The sequence below is a fragment of the Aquarana catesbeiana genome, linkage group LG06 (assembly GCF_042186555.1).
Source record: "Aquarana catesbeiana isolate 2022-GZ linkage group LG06, ASM4218655v1, whole genome shotgun sequence".
In the NCBI taxonomy this organism is placed as follows: Eukaryota; Metazoa; Chordata; class Amphibia; order Anura; family Ranidae; genus Aquarana; species Aquarana catesbeiana.
This window is the reverse complement of record NC_133329.1, coordinates 161,804,031-161,823,155: the sequence shown is the minus strand read 5'-3', so window position 1 is coordinate 161,823,155 and position 19,125 is coordinate 161,804,031.

Sequence of the window (19,125 nt, the reverse complement as noted above, 5' to 3'; positions counted from 1 at the left end):
CCTGAACTTTGCACACTGTGTGTAGTGCACCCCTGAACTCTGTACACTGTGTGTAGTGCACCCCTGAACTCTGCACACTGTGTGTAGTGCACCCCTGAACTCTGCACACTGTGTGCAGTGCACCCCTGAACTCTGCACACTGTGTGTAGTGTACCCCTGAACTCTCCACACTGTGTGTAGTGCACCCCTGAACTCTCCACACTGTGTGTAGTGCACCCCTGAACTCTCCACACTGTGTGTAGCACACCCTGGAACTCTGAACTCTGTGTGTAACATCCCTCTTACCCCAAGGTTTTGGGGGGGGGTCGTGGTTGAGTTCCTGCATCTATTTTTTGAGAAAAAAAGCCCTGAATATTTCTGTTGGTCAAATTAATTATGTAACATCTATGTTAGTTTTGATTCCTAATTTCTGATTTCACAAAGTGGTTTACATATCAATAGACAGTAGTAGCCACAATTGATTGTGACAAGAATGAAAAATGCTGGGGTCAGAGCTGAAAATTGTGTGTGATTGATGAACCAAAAACTAAAACAATGTCCCTTTTTTATACACAGGAAAGTCTCAGCCAGGAGGTGGCCGGGCCCAGTAGCCTGCCCGATACCCAGGTCCCTCCCCCTGCCTTCAACCAAAAAGTGGCAGGAAGAGGAGTAACATGAAGCAGGCAGCAATTGGCCTATTTTGGAAGGCTACTGCGGCCCTCAGAACCCCCCACAGTGTTCAAGAGGACTTTGCATACATAACAGCCTGCAAAATGCTGGAAATGGAGGAGGGCCAACGCCTAATATGTGAGTATATCATCTTACAAGCCCTAAATTAGGGGTTGAGGGGCCATCTCACAAGCCAAAGCCATGTTTGTGAGTTCAACCATGGTCCTCCTCCTCCTCCTCCTCCTGCCACACCTCCAATACCAGAGCCACAGCCTGGATGGAAGCGTCTAAGGAAGACCAGAGAGTGATGACCTGGGTTCAGTCTGGTCTGGCAAAAGATGCAGGCTGTGGTATGACCACAGCCTGGGAACAGATATGTCATCTGCTGCTGTTCATGATCTCTTGGACTTCTGGATCAGATTGTACTCCCTTATATATGGACTCCTCAGGCCACCAATTTTGCATTAAAATAGTTGACGTGTGCCCTGGGGGCCAAAGGCTTCGCCAATTTCAGCAGTTTCTCCAACGTTGCCTCCCTCTTTCTTTGGTTATGACCCCTTAATAAAAGGTATTTTTTTCTATTATACTCGCCAAAAAGGACAGTTTGTGAGGAGGCGGCTACATTTCAAAAATACAATGTGAAATTAACAAGACACCAAACAATCTCCTTGAGATTAAATAATACAAGATAATAATGGTGTTGTGGTAACTTGACACACAAATTACACCCAAATATATTCTGAAGTTAAAAAAAAATAAATAAAAAAAAAAAATAACAGGAGATCAGATTTAAAAAAATTAAAAAAAAAATACAAAATCTAAAAATTAAAAAAAAAAAAAAAATTTGGGAGATGTGACAAATCAAAATATTATATTCATAAAATCACGATAAATAATAAAGAAAGAAGTTTGTGAGAACTCTGTATGAATATGAGCAGCAAAACAATTTCATTCTTCTAGCATTATAAAGAAGAAGAGAGTGCGCTGCATTAAACAATTTAAAACATTGCAGCGTGACGAAAGTGCTACATCCATTATGAACGCTAATTTTACCAGACCGAGCAGTTCTGTCTCGGAATTTATTCTGAGCATGTGTGGCACTTTGTGCGTCGGAATTGTCCACACATGGCCGGAATTTACGCGAACGGATTTTGTTGTCGGAAAATTTTATAGCCTGCTCTCAAACTTTGTGTGTCGGAAATTCCGATGGACCCCACACACGGTCGGAATTTCCGACAACAAGCTCCGATCATGTGTACAGGGCATTAGTGTACTGTGTTGACTGCTGAGCACTCTGCAGGGCTTCTGGTGTGAAACAACCTCAGAAGACTCACTTGTAATTGAGCTTATGATTGTTTCACAGACATGATGGGGCAATGTATTAAGACATTTGTGACACATTTCTAGTGGTGTAAATGCAGTTAGAAGCCTTGTGCCAAAACCATTAAACCTGTGCAACATTTTCATTGTTAGTACCAACACGGGATAAATTAATGTAATTCTTTTTTTGCAACAATTTTACTGTCTGTTGCTATTGTTGCTAATATCAAGGATAAGGGATGTAGAGGTAAAAAGGACCCCTTCAATGTTGGAGTAAATTTTATCACTTGTGTATGTATTGTGTCAAAAACAACATTTTGTCTGAAACAAAATAGTTCTGAGATGCTTCTATGACAGATTCATATACACCGTGCCAACACATAAAAGAACCTTTCACAAATTAGGCTGGGAATTTCAAGTCATCTTTGGGCACTGAGCATTGTGGCATCAGACATTGAGTACTGCGTCAGTTAGTCTTCAGAGTGTTGTCTCTAATCCCAGAACCATGGCACAACGGCTGGTATGATCCAGTCTCTAAAAAAAGTTTATAAGTTGCATCTGTGATCATATTCGTATAAAATGCCAACATCCAAACTAGTTATACATGAAAAGAAAAACCTCTAACTGGACTTTAAAGGCATTGGTGTAATAAATTGATTGACATTGAATTGAAATACATTAAAATTGACAGGAATCTAGATAAGTTTGTATATTTATATGACTGATCCATCGCTATGCATTTATTACTCTTTTAGTATAAACCATCTTCATATCTTCAAATCACCCTTGCACCATCAGCCTGTCCTTATTTGGCACTGGTAGGATGTATTATCCATCTAAATAAATAGATATAGTACTTATTCCAATCCAATTAAGTTTCCATTATGTTTATTCTGTGTTATATATCTTTTTTTTTTTTTTTTTGAGTTTCAAAAGAAATTTATTAAAGAGCAGTACATTACACTTAAAGGTACAGAGTTGTCGGTAGGGCGCAGCCCACCTCTAAAATATATAACTTGGAAAAGCCATCAACAAAGGAGCTAACAATAGCCCTACACATCTCAGTGTTTACAGAATAAAGAATCCCCGGAATGTATAGGGATACACCGATTGCTAATATTAGACTCGACACCCCCAACGGGATCAAACTGTGTCGAGCTCCAAAGGATGATGTATTAATATAGGTGTGTATATAACCTGTCAAGACCCTCCGCGCCCCCCGGGGGTATAAAAAATTCCCGGGCTGCGCGAGAGGGCCCTCCCAGACCTTCTCGAGTAGGAGGCCAGGAGATTTGGGGATGCCAGGAGAGTTTCCCGGGATCTCAGACTCAGGCGCTGACCAACTTAGAGTGGGGCAACATACAAAAAAACAAACAAGAAACATACATATGCATAAAGTACTTGTGCAATACGTGATGAATATACCATTGCTGTAGTGATATCATTTCAACAACTGGAGGAAGAAAGATAAGGTGGAGAGAAAGAGGGAAGAAAGAATTAGAGTGAGAGAGGATGGGGTATTGGGGGGTTGACAGATTACATTAAAATAGCAGCAAAATGTTAAGCTCCTACTCCTGGTATGAGGGAAATGCCTACATGCTTCGCCCAGGGTTCCCAGATTGCCACAAATGCTTTATTTAAGTCCGCTAGAGCACTCACTAATTTTTCTTGGGACATGATCCACGAGATCTTTCTTTTAGCTGTTACCAAAGAGACTCCTGGTTGTTCCCAAGTTTTCGCTATGGAAAGTTTGGCGCCTGTCAATATGAAGGAATTATGTTTAGCAGATGTTTTTGGAATTTTGGGAATATGACCATTTAAAAGAGCTATCTGGGGGGATTTCAGGATAGGAATGTCCGTTATTTTTCTTATTAAGTTAAAGATCTTATTCCAGAACCCCCTGATTTTCGGGCATTCCCACCAGATGTGTATCATGGAACCCTGGGCTTGGCAATTTCTGAAACATAGAGAAGATGAGGATGGATACATCTGTGCAAGTTTGGATGGGACCAGGTACCATCTTGTAAGGACTTTCATATTAGCTTCAATTAACGCAATATTTACCATACCTTTGTAAGCTCTCGTTCCCATTTTATGCCATATCTCCAGGTCCCAAGACTCGTCCAGGTCTCTCTCCCAGTCTGTCATGTATGTAAGTTTGGAAAGGGGAGTTGATAGTGCTTCATAGATCATCGATATGCCCCCTTTTTGCTCTGTTGCTTGTCCGCACCATTGTTCATAAGGCGTGAATTCTGGAGGAATAGATTTGTTTTTCCAGATTGTGTGTAGGAAATGGGAGATTTGGAGGTGTCTGAATTTTTCGGAGTCGGGGAGCTCTAATTTTTCAATACATTGTTTCAAGGAAATTGGTCCAGAAGTGAAGAAATAGTGTCCAATGCGGTACATCCCCTTGTCTTACCACCACTGAAAGGATTTGATGTCTAACCCCGGTTTGAAAAGGGGATTGTGGAATATATGCGATAGTGGGTGTAATTGTGAGGTCAAGGAGGGTAGATGGATCATGTCATCCCAAAGTTTAAAGGAGTGTGAGAGTGTGGGTGCCATAATGGGTGGTCTAGATTTACTGGGAATCCAAAGGAGAAAATCTAATGTGTATGTTGGGACCGCCTGCCGTTCTATGTATACCCAGTCGGGTTTTTCACCCCTGAAATAAATAGTTGATAGTTAGGCTAGTCTAGCTGCTTGGTAGTATTTGAATAGCTCAGGGAGGCCCAATCCTCCCTCAGATTTCGGGGCATAAAGAGTGTTCCTGGGCAACCTGTACCCTCTCCCCCCCCAAATAAATTTTATAATCTTCCCCTGGAAACTCTTGAGGTGATTTCTATTAATTGGGATTGGTAGGGCTCTGAAGAGGTACAGGATTCTAGGAAAAAGGGTCATTTTGATTGCGTGGATTCTCCCTAGCCACGATAATTTGTGATATGACCATGTTCGTATGTCTTCTTCTAATCTGCGAAACATGGGAGGAAAATTGGCTTCATAGAGGGAGTCTATTCTGGGCGTTAGGTTTATTCCTAGGTAGCGTATTGAAGTGTCGCTCCAATTGAAATTAAAGGCCGGTTTTAGTCGTTCAAATAAGGCTGGGTTGAGGGAAATGTTTATTGCTTGGGATTTAACCATGTTGACTCGCAGGCCCGAGATATCACCAAAGGTTTGAAGAAGGTTGTTAATGTTGGGTAAGGAGGTAATTGGAGAGGTGATAAATAAAAGGATATAGTCCGCAAATAGGGCGCATTTATGTGTATTCATGCCGCAGTTAACACCTTTAATATTTGGGTCTGACCTAATTGCTATGGCGAGTGTTTCTATAGTTATAGCAAACACTAGGGGGGATAGGGGGCACCCTTGTCTCGTGCCCCTGGCAATTTTAATGGAGGATGAAAGAAAGCCCTGTAATTTGACTTTTGCTTCAGGTTCAGAGTATAGCGATTTGAGGATTCCAATACAATTTTCGCAGAACCCCCAAAATTTGAGAGAGGCGAATATGAAGGACCATGTCAGAGAATCGAAGGCCTTTTGTAGATCTAATGAAAGAAAAAGGCCCTCCTGAGGTGAACCTCCATCCCAGCCCGATTGTAAGATTGAAGCGATGTCTATGGCCCTTCTAACCTGGTCTGGACCCTGTCTGCCGGGGATGAATCCCACCTGATCTTTGTGGATGTACTTGTTAATAAATGTATTTAGTCTATTAGCATAAATTTTGGTCAGAATTTTTAAATCATTATTTATTAGCGATATGGGTCTGTAATTTTCTACCAGATCAGGGTTTTTATCGGGTTTGGGGATGACAGTGATGTAGGCTGCATTTAACTGAGATTCCATGGGGTCACCCTTCCGTTTGGAGTTGAACAATCTAGTTAAGTGCGGAACCAGAGACTCGGCAAAGGTCTTATAATATAAATTGGATAGACCATCTGGGCCTGGGGCCGATCCCCCTTTAAGATTTTTAATGACCTCTAAAGTTTCTTCTACTGTAATGTGGGCTTCCATGATTTCTTTATGGGACTTGTGTATAGTGGGGATGGGCAGATTTTCTAAGAATGCATCTATAGCTCGTGCGTCATTGTTGTCATTTGCTCTATAGAGCTTTGAGTAGAAAGACTGAAAAGATTCTAAGATTCATTGGGGATTTTGGGAAGACGACCCATCTTGTAGTTTTATTTTGGGGAGTGCGAAAAGATGAGTTTTGGGGGATAACTTCGAGGCCAGCATCGTGCTCATTTTATCCTGATTAAGATAAAATTTCACACCGTTCCAACGTAGAGAACTCTCAGCTTTGACCGTAAGCGCCAGGTTTAGCTTAATCCGGGCAGCGTAAAGCTGATTGGATTGAACCAGGGACGGATTTGCTTTGTGTTTCTTGCGAAGGAGGTTAAATTCTCTCTCCAGCTTTAGGATATCCATGGTTATCTCCTTTTTTAATTGGGAGGAAATTTGAATAAGCTTGCCTCGTATCACGGCTTTATGTGCCGCCCATAAGGTCTCGGCCGAGATATCCTCTACGTTGTTCAAGGTAAAGTATTCTTTTAAAGCTTTAGTTATTACTGAGATCTGAATGGGATCTTTAATAATATGATCTTTGATGCGCCATAGGGGGGATGGAGGTCTAAGGAGCAGTCCCTGGAGAGTCAGGGAGATCATCGAGTGGTCAGAGAGGGCAGTATCCTTAATTTTAGCTGAAATTGCAGCAGGTATATGTATGGAGAAGATTAGAATATGATCAATTCTTGAGTAGATTTGATGGGGTATTGAGAAATGAGAATAGTCCCTTGTGGAGGGATTGAGTTCTCTCCAGATGTCTGTAAGTCCCTGTTGGTGGATTAGTTTAGCGATTTTGGAACAGATTTTAGTGGGCCTAGAAAGCTGTTTAGCTGGGGGTTTTGATTTGTCAAAACCAGGGAGTCGAGACATCCAGGGGAAACTCTGAGGGTGATATACCTATCAATGCAGGAGACTTATTCCTCAAGCTATCTGGGGGGAGATAGCTTGAGGAATAAGACTCGAATGTCGAATGCGACATTCGAGTCTCCCCCCAGAATTATTGTTCCTTCTAAAAGTGGTCCTAGGGTTTGAAATAGGGAAGTGAAAAATATACCCTGTCCCTTGTTTGGTGCGTAATAGGATATAAGTGAAAAAATTTGGTCTTCGATCTGACCTTTCACTAACAAGTACCTGCCCTCAGGCTCACTAAGGGTCTGGCTAACTTTAAATTGACAGTCCTTAGCGAATAGAATCGCAACTCCCCTGGTTTTGTCCTCTGCGTTTGCTAAGTAAAACTGGGGGAAGTGAGTGTGTAGAAATGAGGGGGAGTATCGAGTAGGGAAGTGCGTTTCCTGGAGCATTACTACTGAAGCCCTTTGATTGCGGTAGGATTGGAGGATTTTTCTCCTTTTGATTGGGGAGTTGAGGCCTTGGACATTATGAGAAATAATTTTTATATGAGAAGGAAGCAGTGTGTTGTTAGGCATAATCTATGTGGTGTGAATGTATTTCTGTAATTGAGGCACTTACCCTATTCATGTTGATGAGGATTGAGCAGGTGACGAGCGAGGAGTAGCACCTGGGACCTGGAGATGCTGGATGAGAAGGAGCTGAACATGATCTGAAAACCCGGGTGGTAGAAAGAGAGGGAGAGATAAACACAGATGGGTTAAAGCGGAAAAACAGAAGAAAATAGAAGAGAAGAACAATTTGGCCTAATATAGGCCGGAGACGGAGTGGGGGAAAAATTTTCCCCACTCCGTGCTCCAGTAACAAACTAAGGTGGTCCAGAAAGAGGACCACCGGTCCATCGAACGAAAATGGCAGCTCCTTTATCGTAGGATGGATGGAGTCGCAGGGCAGCTACCACAGCCCGAGCCAACCCTATAACCTGAAACTTAATGCTGAGCAAAGAAAATAATAAAGATAAAAAATAAACAAACGATATTCAAGCGATAAATTTTTCTTTTCAACTAGGAGTAAAACCGACATGTGGGATAGTTTCAATCTTCCGAAGAGTCGCTGTGGGTCCTGCTGTGGAAGAAGTAAATTAGGGGGAAGTGGGATATTGATAGCAACCTGAAGAACCAACCAATCTGCTGTGGGTGGGTATGGAAAGGGAGGAAGGCCAGCACCTTAAAAACCAAAAGATTAAACTAAATATTCTACGAGATAATCATAGAAGGGCCAACCCCTCTTCTGGTGTTGGGGGCTCCAACAGGAGAAATAGGGGTGTGTCACCAAGATCAGAGAATGTCAATCTTGCATGGGAATTTGAACTGAACCTAAGAGTTACCATAGAAGGTAAAAAAGTAACCGGATCAGCAAAAGGTCTTATGCCGCGTACACACGGTCGGACTTTTCGTCTACAAAAGTCCAACGGACGCCGACGGACTAAAGCTGGCTGGTAATCCGATCGTGTGTGGGCTTCTCCGGACTTTCAGCAGACTTTTTCAGCCTCAAATCCGACGGACTTTAGATTTGAAACATGCTTCAAATCTTTACGTCGTAACTACGACGGACCCCGAAATCCGCTCGTCTGTGTGCTAGTCCGACGGACAAAAACCCATGCTAGGGCAGCTATTGGCTACTGGCTATGAACTTCCTTATTTTAGTCCGGTGTACGTCATCACGTAGGAATCCGTCGGACTTTTGTGTGGTCGTGTGTAGGCAAGTCCGTTCGTTAGAAAGTCTGCTGCAAGTCCGCCGAAAGTCCGCAGGAAGTCTGTCGGACAGGCTGTCGGACTTTTGTAGACGAAAAGTCCGACCGTGTGTACGCGGCATTAGGGAAATGTTAGAGTAGAACCGCTGGGGTGGAGTTCTAGATGCTATAGTCATTGAACAGGTGGACAGTTGTCCTCTAGACGGTATAAGGCACCTTGGTGGAAGATCCGTGTGGGGTAGAGTTCCTCTGGGGAAGTCCAGGAGCCAGCGGATCACAAAAGAAAAATGAATAAAGCAGGAATCTTGCATCTATCATCCTCAGGTTGGCATTTGTTCCCTCAGACGTATGCTTTTGTTGGATTTCCAGGAGGGGGAGATTGGGCTGTTGGGAGTTTGCCGTTTAGATGAGCCCGCTTCAATATTAGACGTATCCATTGCAGAATCTAGCGAGATGAGTTTAAGTGAAAGTAGAACTCGTTCGCCCTCTGGGAAAGTGGTGAATGAATGGGTTTTGCCTTTGAGGGAAAATTTTAATGCGAAGGGGAATGCCCACCAATATATGATCTCCCTCTGGGTGAGAATTAGCAGTAGAGGCTTCAAGGCTCTGCGTTTTTGGATGGTCGTGGGTGAGATGTCAGCGAATATTTGGATTTCCTGGCCTTGAAAGATAATGCGGGATTGCTGGCATGATATTTTCATGATCTCTTCCTGCACACTATAGAAGTGTGGCTTCACAACTACATCTTTGGGAGATTCGTCTTTTCTAGGGGGGCCCAGGGATCTTTGTGCTCTGTCCAACTCTAATTTAATGGGGGGTAGCTCCGGGATGAGGTATTTAATTAATTCTTGAATTGCTTTGGGAACATCTGTTATTGATTCAGGGATTCCTCTGACTCTGAAGTTGTCCCTTCTTGACCTGTTCTCTAGGTCGTTGATTCTGTTCAATGCCACCTCCAATTGCTCTTGAATAACATGGGTGTGCTCAGTGTTCTGATTATCTCTGGACACTGTGATGTCTAATTTGTGTTCTATTGCTTCCATCCTTGCTCCCAAGTTTTGAAAGTTCTTATCTCATTCGTGATTTTTGTGGCTGTATTTGCTAGCCCCCTGTCCAGGAGAGGTCAAATAGCTTGAGGAATAAGTCTCCTGCATTGATAGGTATATCACCCTCAGAGTTTCCCCTGGATGTCTCGACTCCCTGGTGTGAAGGTGTGTTGTTCAGTGGGGACAGTGTATAATTGTCAAAGGTATGTTCTAAGAGGGACACTGTGGAGGCCGGGGAGGGCGTCCCCATAGCTTGGTTGTGTGGAGCGGATTGGGGTGTAAAAGCTAAGATAGCAGGAGCTAGCACTTGCCTTGTGTCCGCGTGTCCCCCTGCATGAGGCTCCTTTAGCTGTGTTGTGGCCGCCATCTTGGATACGGCCCGGGAATCCTCTGCTGTGAACTGCAGTCCCAGATCCCGGCGGACCGAGCTGTTAAGCATGGATCGATGCTGTGTGTGATCCAGAGTCCGAATCCTCGGGTGGCGGGCTTGTCGGCCTTACTCCGGCACTTGGGTGGCTTGCTGGGCAGGATAGAGCGGAGCTCCCGTCTTACGCGACCATCTTGGGAATCCCGCGCCTGCGCACTCCCTGTGTTATATATCTTATCACCTTTACATATAGAGTGAAACCTTCTTTTTGGCTTCAGCGTTCTTAGCTGTCGTTGGCCCCTGGGGGAGTCTGGCATTTTTTCAGTCTCAGTCACATCACTTGTATGCAATTTCAAAGCATATTAACAAGACCAGCCACTTTAAGCAGGAGGTTTATGGAGACACAGTTCTGTCTATGTTTGTTTTTAATAGTTTTATGGAATGTTTTCATTGGTGACACCACTACAATATATGTGAGTTTGCTCAAATACATTTAATGCAGATATATTATATTGTACCACTGATTGTTATATGATAATTTTTATGACCTTTTGAGACCACTATATTGTAGATACACTACTGACCTCCTCATAACACCCCTGAAGAAAGAGTTACTTAATACTCTGAAATGCGTCGACTGAACCCAGAAAATTCCATAGTGTAATCTGTGTGGTGATTTTTTTGTACAGCTATTGTAATCATTCCAATATATTTTACTGTGAATTTTTGTATTATGTTTAATAAATTATATCTTTCTCAACAATTTATTACACTAGTGCCTTTAAAGTTCAGTTATGGGTTTTTCTTTTCGTGCAGTCTCTAAAAAATGTACTTTGTAAGAAAGGCCTTCACGCTCGAGAATATGTTTATTTCATCAGCTTAACTTTGGAATCTCTACCCACCATTAGGTTGTAGGTTTCTCTAGTATGTGACCTTCACTCATCCAGCTCTGCATTATGGCACTGCCCAGATCTCTGACATTATGTCAAGGAACAAGCCAAAGGTCAGTAACAAGTGGTTGCAGCTTGGGATCAAGCAGAAACATAGTCAAGGAACAAGTTAAAGGTTGGTAATGATTGGTAGTGAAGATACAGACAGCAGCAGGAGATACAAACCCAACTTCTTCGAGGGACAGGCCAACTTTAAGTTGAGGGTGGACAGCCAAATCTGGTTGCCAGGTTCCAGAATGAGTTCTCCACGCTTCTTCCTATCGAACATCCTTTTATTATATTCTTGGGTTTTAGCCATGGTTTCGCGTAGTAATTTATTATTGGTGACGAAGAAATCCATTGTTTCAGCAGCCGCAGGAATAGGGCACTCGGGTAAGGATTCAGGCAGAAATGACGGATGAAAACCATAATTGGCGAAGAATGGTGTCTGTTTAATAGCTGAGTGCACAGAGTTGTTGTATGCGAACTCAGCAATAGGCAGAAGAGAGACCCAATCGTTCTGTGAGAAGGTGGAAAAGCATCGGAGGTATTGCTCCAGGGTTTGGTTAGTCCTCTCTGTCTGCCCATTTGTCTGGGGGTGGTAGGCGGATGAGAACGCCAACTCAATCTCAAGTGACCCACAGAGAGCCTTCCAGAACCTGGAAGTGAACTGCACACCTCTATACTATACTTGCTGGTACTCCATGTAATCTTACGATTTCTCTGACAAAAATTTTCGCAGTTTCCACGGCAGAAGGTGTACCTTTCATGGGTAAGAAATGAGCCATCTTAGACAGCCTATCCACAATGACAAAAATGGTGGAAAAACCCTCTGCCAGAGGGAGTTCCACAATGAAGTCCATCGCAATCATCTTCCAGGGTCTTTCAGGAACGGGTAAAGGTTTTAGTAGACCCCAGGCCTTTGTCCGACTATTTTTGTTCCGAGCACAGGTGGTGCAGGATTCCACATAACTCTTACAATCCTTTACCAGTTGGGGCCACCAAAATGTACGTTGCACCAGCTCTGTCGTCTTCAGTACGCCAAAATGCCCAGCTAACTTATGATCATGGCAGAGTTCCAGTACTGCCACTCTTAGATTCTCTGGGACCAAGATCTTGTCTTTGAACCGGAACAACCCATTTTGCAAGCATACGTCGACTCCCATAGGTGGGGACAGATTCCTGGAGGCCCGTTTAATTTGGGATATGATATCCCCCTGTAGCAACAGAAAATTTCCAGCAGGAAGGATGGTGTCAGAAGGTAAAGGTTCCTCGGAATCCTGGAACATGCGGGATAATGCGTCCGACTTGGTGTTCTTGGAGCCAGGTCTGTATGTGATGTGAAACTGGAACCTAGAGAAGAACAGGGCCCACCTTGCCTGCCAAGGTCTCAGTCTCTTGGCAGTTCTCAAGTGCTCGAGATTCTTGTGGTCGGTATAGACCAAAATGGGATGTGCAGCACCCTCTAAGAGATAACGCCACTCTTCCAATGTGGCCTTAATAGCTAGAAGCTCTCTGTCTCCAACATCGTAGTTCCTTTCGGCAGTGGAGAGTTTCCGAGAAAAAAAAGCTACTGGATAAAGCAGGGACTTGGCACCTTGCCGCTGAGAGAGTACTGCCCCCACAGCGACTTCTGAAGCGTCCACTTCAAGGACGAAAGGTAAGGCAGGGTTTGGATGTTTCAGGATGGAGGCGGAGGTAAACAACTCATCTCCCTCCCTGATGCGGATTAGATTATAGGCCCCATGGAGATCGAGTTTAGTGAAAATTGTTGCTGAACCTAGTCTTTGGAAGAGTTCGGGTACCAGAGGTAAGGGGTAGCGATTCTTGATGGTTATTTTGTTTAACTCTCTATAGTCGATACAAGGCCGAGGGGAGTGGTCCTTCTTCTCCACGATGAAAATGCCGGCCCCGGCAGGTGACGTGGATGGACGGATGAATCCTCTCTTTAAGTTCTCATCAATATAAGTCTTGAGAGTAGCCAGCTCCTGCTCTGTTAATGGGAAAATTCGTCCAAACGGAACTTCAGACCCAGGCATAAGTTCTATCGGGCAATCATAAGGCCTGTGAGGGGGAAGGGTTTCCGCCCCCTTTTTACTGAAGACGTCAAAAAAATCCCGATACGGAGTGGGAATCGCTTGCTGCGATTCGGTGTCCACGTCCAGACACATGAATTGAGAGGCATCTGTAGGGGTACTGGGCAAACAGTGTTGGTGACAATAGCGGGAGCAGAACTTAATTTCTCCAGAAGCCCAATCAATACTAGGGTTATGGGCTTGTAGCCATGGCATTCCCAAAATAATCGGAAAAAGTGGAGAAATCGCATCAAAACGAAGGAATTCTCGATGGTGAGTATCCATAATGGCCAATAGAGGAATAGTCTCCTGGGTGATGGGACCCGAGCTGAGGGTGGAGCCATCAGCGAGATGGACCGCAAGTCCCTGCGATTTTGCTTGGAGAGGAATGCGGTGGATAGCGGCAAAGGTTAGGTCTATAAAGCAGCTACAAGCTCCGGAGTCAATTATGACCGAGACTGTAAGATCCTGTCCTGGAAGCTGTAGAACAATGGGGAGAGCAAGATGATTAGCAGGATTACGTATGACAGGAGCACACTTAGTAGAGGCTGAAAGAGACTTACGTGTCTTGTTAGGGCAAGATCTCACGTAGTGGCCTGACTCCCCACAGTACATGCATAGGTTGTTGACCAGTCGACGCTGTCGCTCTTCAGGTGTGAGGGATGGTCGGAGAAGGCCAAGCTGCATTGGCTCAGAGGGATCAAGCACCGGAGTAAGCGGTACACGAAGGCTTGGGCCGACAGAGCTGGTGGCACTAGGGACCTTTGGGAGGACCCAGGTAGGACGGAACTGACTGGTGGTTCTTTCGGATCGGCGCTCTCTGAGGCGCCGGTCTATCTGAACGGACAGGTTGATGAGGCACTGGGAGCTGCAGATCGGACAGCACCGAGCAGAAGGTTCCAGCACATTAAATAGGGCAGTTGGTGCCAAGTGCCGTGCGCGCGCCCATGCCGACGCGCCCAGGTGCGAACCGGCGCACACCGGAGCGCCCAATAGCCGATCTTCTTGGAGAGCTTCTCTGACACTTTAGCAGTCACTAGAGGGAGCCAAACCCTTGCCTAAGAAACAATACATTACTTAGCATGATAACTTTGGAGGCAAATCCCTGCGCTACATACTCCCCCCACTTAAAATCTTTGTTCCCCAAAGACAGTAAAAGTTTGTGACCTGTTACATAGGGATGAGCTTCGTATTCGAGTCAAACCCATGTTCGACTCGAACATCGGCTGTTTGATCGTTTGCCAAATTGCGAACAATATGGGCCGTGCGCGCCAAATTCGCGCCAATTGCTGGCTGATGATTGGCCAAGCATGCACTATGACCCGCATGCTTGGCCAATCACAGCGCCGTCAGTAGAGAGAGCTGTAATTGGCCAAAGCGAGAGTGGCTTTGGCTAATTATGGCTCAGGGGGTTTAGAACACGCCCCACACTATATAAGGCCGCCTACACGGCGGCCCTGTGTAGTGTGTTCTGGCTTGACAGAGAGATAGACAGAGAGAGAGAGACAGTGTCATTTGATTTGAGTTAGATAGATTAGGCAGGACAGTCAGTCAGTCAGCTGCACTTACAGCGTATTGTTTATATATATATGCAGCCCAGGTGTTGTGTATATACAGTGGCTTGCGAAAGTATTCGGCCCCCTTGAACTTTTCAACCTTTTGCCACATTTCAGGCTTCAAACATAAAGATATAAAATTTTAATTTTTTGTGAAGAATCACCAACAAGTGGGACACAATTGTGAAGTGGAACGAAATCTATTGGATATTTTAAACTTTTTTAGCAATTAAAAAACTGAAAAGTGGTGCGTGCAAAATTATTCGGCCTCTTTACTTTCAGTGCAGCAAACTCACTCCAGAAGTTCAGCGAGGATCTCTGAATGATCCAATGTTGTCCTAAATGACTGATGGTGATAAATAGAATCCACCTGTGTGTAATCAAGTCTCTGTATAAATGCACCTGCTCTGTGATAGTCTCGGGGTTCTGTTGAAAGCGCAGAGAGCATCATGAAGACCAAGGAACACACCAGGCAGGTCCGTAATACTGTTGTGGAGAAGTTTAAAGCTGGATTTGGATACAAAAAGATTTCCCAAGCTTTAAACATCCCAAGGAGCACTGTGCAAGCGATCATTTTGAAATGGAAGGAGTATCAGACCACTGCAAATCTACCAAGACCTGGCTGTCCCTCTAAACTTTCAGCTCAGACAAGGAGAAGACTGATCAGAGATGCAGCCAAGAGGCCCATGATGACTCTGGATGAACTGCAGAGAACTACAGCTGAGGTGGGAGAGTCTGTCCATAGGACAACAATCAGTCGTACACTGCACAAATCTGGCCTTTATGGAAGAGTGGCAAGAAGAAAGCCATTTCTCAAAGATATCCATAAAAAGTCTCGTCTAAAGTTTGCCACAAGCCACCTGGGAGACACACCAAACATGTGGAAGAAGGTGCTCTGGTCCGATGAAACCAAAATCGAACTTTTTGGCCACAATGCAAAACGATATGTTTGGCGTAAAAGCAACACAGCTCATCATACTCAACACACCATCCCCACTGTCCAACATGGTGGTGGCAGCATCGTGGTTTGGGCCTGCTTTTCTTCAGCAGGGACAGGGAAGATGGTTAAAATTGAGGGGAAGATGGATGCAGCCAAATACAGGACCATTCTGGATGAAAACCTGTTGGAGTCTGCAAAAGACCTGAGAGACTGGACGGAGATTTATCTTCCAACAAGACAATGATCCCAAACATACAGCAAAATCTACAAAGGAATGGTTCACAAATAAACGTATCCAGGTGTTAGAATGGCCAAGTCAAAGTCCAGACCTGAATCCAATCGAGAATCTGTGGAAAGAGCTGAAAACTGCTGTTCACAAACGCTCTCCATCCAACCTCACTGAGCTCGAGCTGTTTTGCAAGGAAGAATGGGCAAGAATTTCAGTCTCTCGATGTGCAAAACTGATACAGACATACCCCAAACGACTTGCAGCTGTAATCGCAGCAAAAGGTGGCTCTACAAAGTATTAATGCAAGGGGGGCGAATAATTTAGCTTTTTTTTAATTTTTTTATTAGTTAAAAAAGTTTCAAAATCCAAAAGATTTCGTTCCACTTCACAATTGTGTCCCACTTGTTGGTGATTCTTCACAAAAAATAAAAATGTTATATCTTTATGTTTGAAGCCTGAAATGTGGCAAAAGGTTGAAAAGTTCAAGGAGGCCGAATACTTTCGCAAGCCACTATATATATATATATATATATATATATATTACACTGTATTCAGTTTAACTAGATCCATTCCTGTTATCTTCCTACTGACAGGCAGGCTTGTGTTTTTACAGTATTTACAGCTACCTGAAGTAAATTGCTGAGGTTCTTTTGATCCTATTAGTACCACAGTCAGGCAGCTAGAAGATGTACAGTTAGTGTAGTGCGTCCTCCTCACAGTGTTCAGCTAAAACTACAAGTTAGTGTAGCGCATCCTCTGAACAGTGTTCAGCTAAAGCTACAAGTTAGTGTAGTGCACAGTGTTCAGCTAAAGCTACAAGTTAGTGTAGTGCGATCTCTGCACAGTGTTCAGCTAAAACTACAAGTTAGTGTAGTGCGTCCTCTGAACAGTGTTCAGCTAAAGCTATGGGTTAGTGTAGAGTGTCCTCCTCACAGTGTTCAGCTAAAGCTACAAGTTAGTGTAGTGCATCCTCTGAACAGTGTTCAGCTAAAGCTACAAGTTAGTTTAGTGTGACCTCTGCACAATGTTCAGCTAAAGCTACAAGTTAGTATAGTGCGTCCTCCTCACAGTGTTCAGCTAAAGCTACAAGTTAGTGTAGTGCATCCTCTGAACAGTGTTCAGCTAAAGCCACAAGTTAGTTTAGTGTGACCTCTGCACAGTGTTCAGCTAAAGCTACAAGTTAGTGTAGTGCGTCCTCCTCACAGTGTTCAGTAGGAATGAGCTTCGTGTTCGAGTCGAACCCATGTCCAACTCGAACATCGTCTGTTCGATCGTTCACCGAATTGCGAACGATATGGGCCGTTCGCGCCAAATTCGTGTGGCACGTCACGGCCCATAACTCACTGCGGTATCGCAGTGCATTGCTGGCTGATGATTGGCCAAGCATGCACTATGACCCGCATGCTTGGCCAATCACAGCGCCGTCAGTAGAGAGAGCTGTAATTGGCCAAAGCCAGGGTGGCTTTGGCCAATTATGGCTCAGGGGGTTTAGAAAACGCCCCACACTATATAAAGCCCCCTGCACGCGGCCCTGTGTAGTGTGTTTCGGCGTGCTTAGAGAGAGAGACAGTGTCATTTCATTTGAGTTAGCTAGATTAGGCAGGACAGTCAGTGAGTTAGCTGCACTTACAGTGTATTGTGTATATATGCATCCCAGGTGTTATATATATATATATATATATATATATATATACACATATACACACACACTGTATTCAGTTTAGCTAGATCCGTTCCTTTTATCTTCCTGCTGACAGGCAGGCTTGTCTTGTTACAGTAATTACAGCTACCTGAAGAAAATTGCTGGTGTTCTTTTGATCCTATTAGTACCACAGTCAGGCAGCTAGACTTTTTACAGTTAGTGTAGTGCGTCCTCCTCACAGTGTTCAGCTAAAGCTACAAGTTAGTTTAGTGTGACCTCTGCACAGTGTTCAGCTAAAACTACAAGTTAGTGTAGTGTGACCTCTGCACAGTGTTCAGCTAAAGCTACACGTTAGTGTAGTGCGTCCTCCTCACAGTGTTCAGCTAAAACTACAAGTTAGTATAGTGCAACCTCTGCACAGTGTTCAGCTAAAGCTACAACTTAGTGTAGTGCGTCCTCCTCACAGTGTTCAGCTAAAGCTACAAGTTAGTTTAGTGTGACCTCTGCACAGTGTTCAGCTAAAGCTACGGGTTGGTGTAGAGTGTCTTCCTCACAGTGTTAAACTAAAGCTACAAGTTAGTGTAGTGCATCCTCTGAACAGTGTTCAGCTAAAGCTACAAGTTAGTTTAGTGTGACCTCTGCACAGTGTTCAGCTAAAGCTACAAGTTAGTGTAGTGCGTACTCCTCACAGTGTTCAGTAGGGATGAGCATTGTGTTCAAGTCGAACCCATGTCCGACTCGAACATCGTCTGTTCGATCGCCTGCCGAATTGCGAACGATATGGGCCGTTCGCGCCAAATTCGTGTGGTGCGTCACAGCCCATAATTCACTGTGGCATCACAGTGCATTGCTGGCTGATGATTGGCCAAGCATGCACTATGACATGCTTGGCCAATCACAGCGCCTTCAGTAGAGAGAGCTGTAATTGGCCAAAGCCAGCGTGGCTTTGGCCAATTATGGCTCAGGGGGTTTAGAACACGCCCCACACTATATAAGGCCGCCTGCACGGCGGCCCTGTGTAGTGTGTTTCGGCGTGCTTAGAGAGAGAGACAGTGTCATTTCATTTGAGTTAGCTAGATTAGGCAGGACAGTCAGTGAGTTAGCTGCACTTACAGTGTATTGTGTATATATGCATCCCAGGTGTTATATATATATATATATATATATATATATATACACATATACACACACACTGTATTCAGTTTAGCTAGATCCGTTCCTTTTATCTTCCTGCTGACAGGCAGGCTTGTCTTGTTACAGTAATTACAGCTACCTGAAGAAAATTGCTGGTGTTCTTTTGATCCTATTAGTACCACAGTCAGGCAGCTAGACTTTTTACAGTTAGTGTAGTGCGTCCTCCTCACAGTGTTCAGCTAAAGCTACAAGTTAGTTTAGTGTGACCTCTGCACAGTGTTCAGCTAAAACTACAAGTTAGTGTAGTGTGACCTCTGCACAGTGTTCAGCTAAAGCTACACGTTAGTGTAGTGCGTCCTCCTCACAGTGTTCAGCTAAAACTACAAGTTAGTATAGTGCAACCTCTGCACAGTGTTCAGCTAAAGCTACAACTTAGTGTAGTGCGTCCTCCTCACAGTGTTCAGCTAAAGCTACAAGTTAGTTTAGTGTGACCTCTGCACAGTGTTCAGCTAAAGCTACGGGTTGGTGTAGAGTGTCTTCCTCACAGTGTTAAACTAAAGCTACAAGTTAGTGTA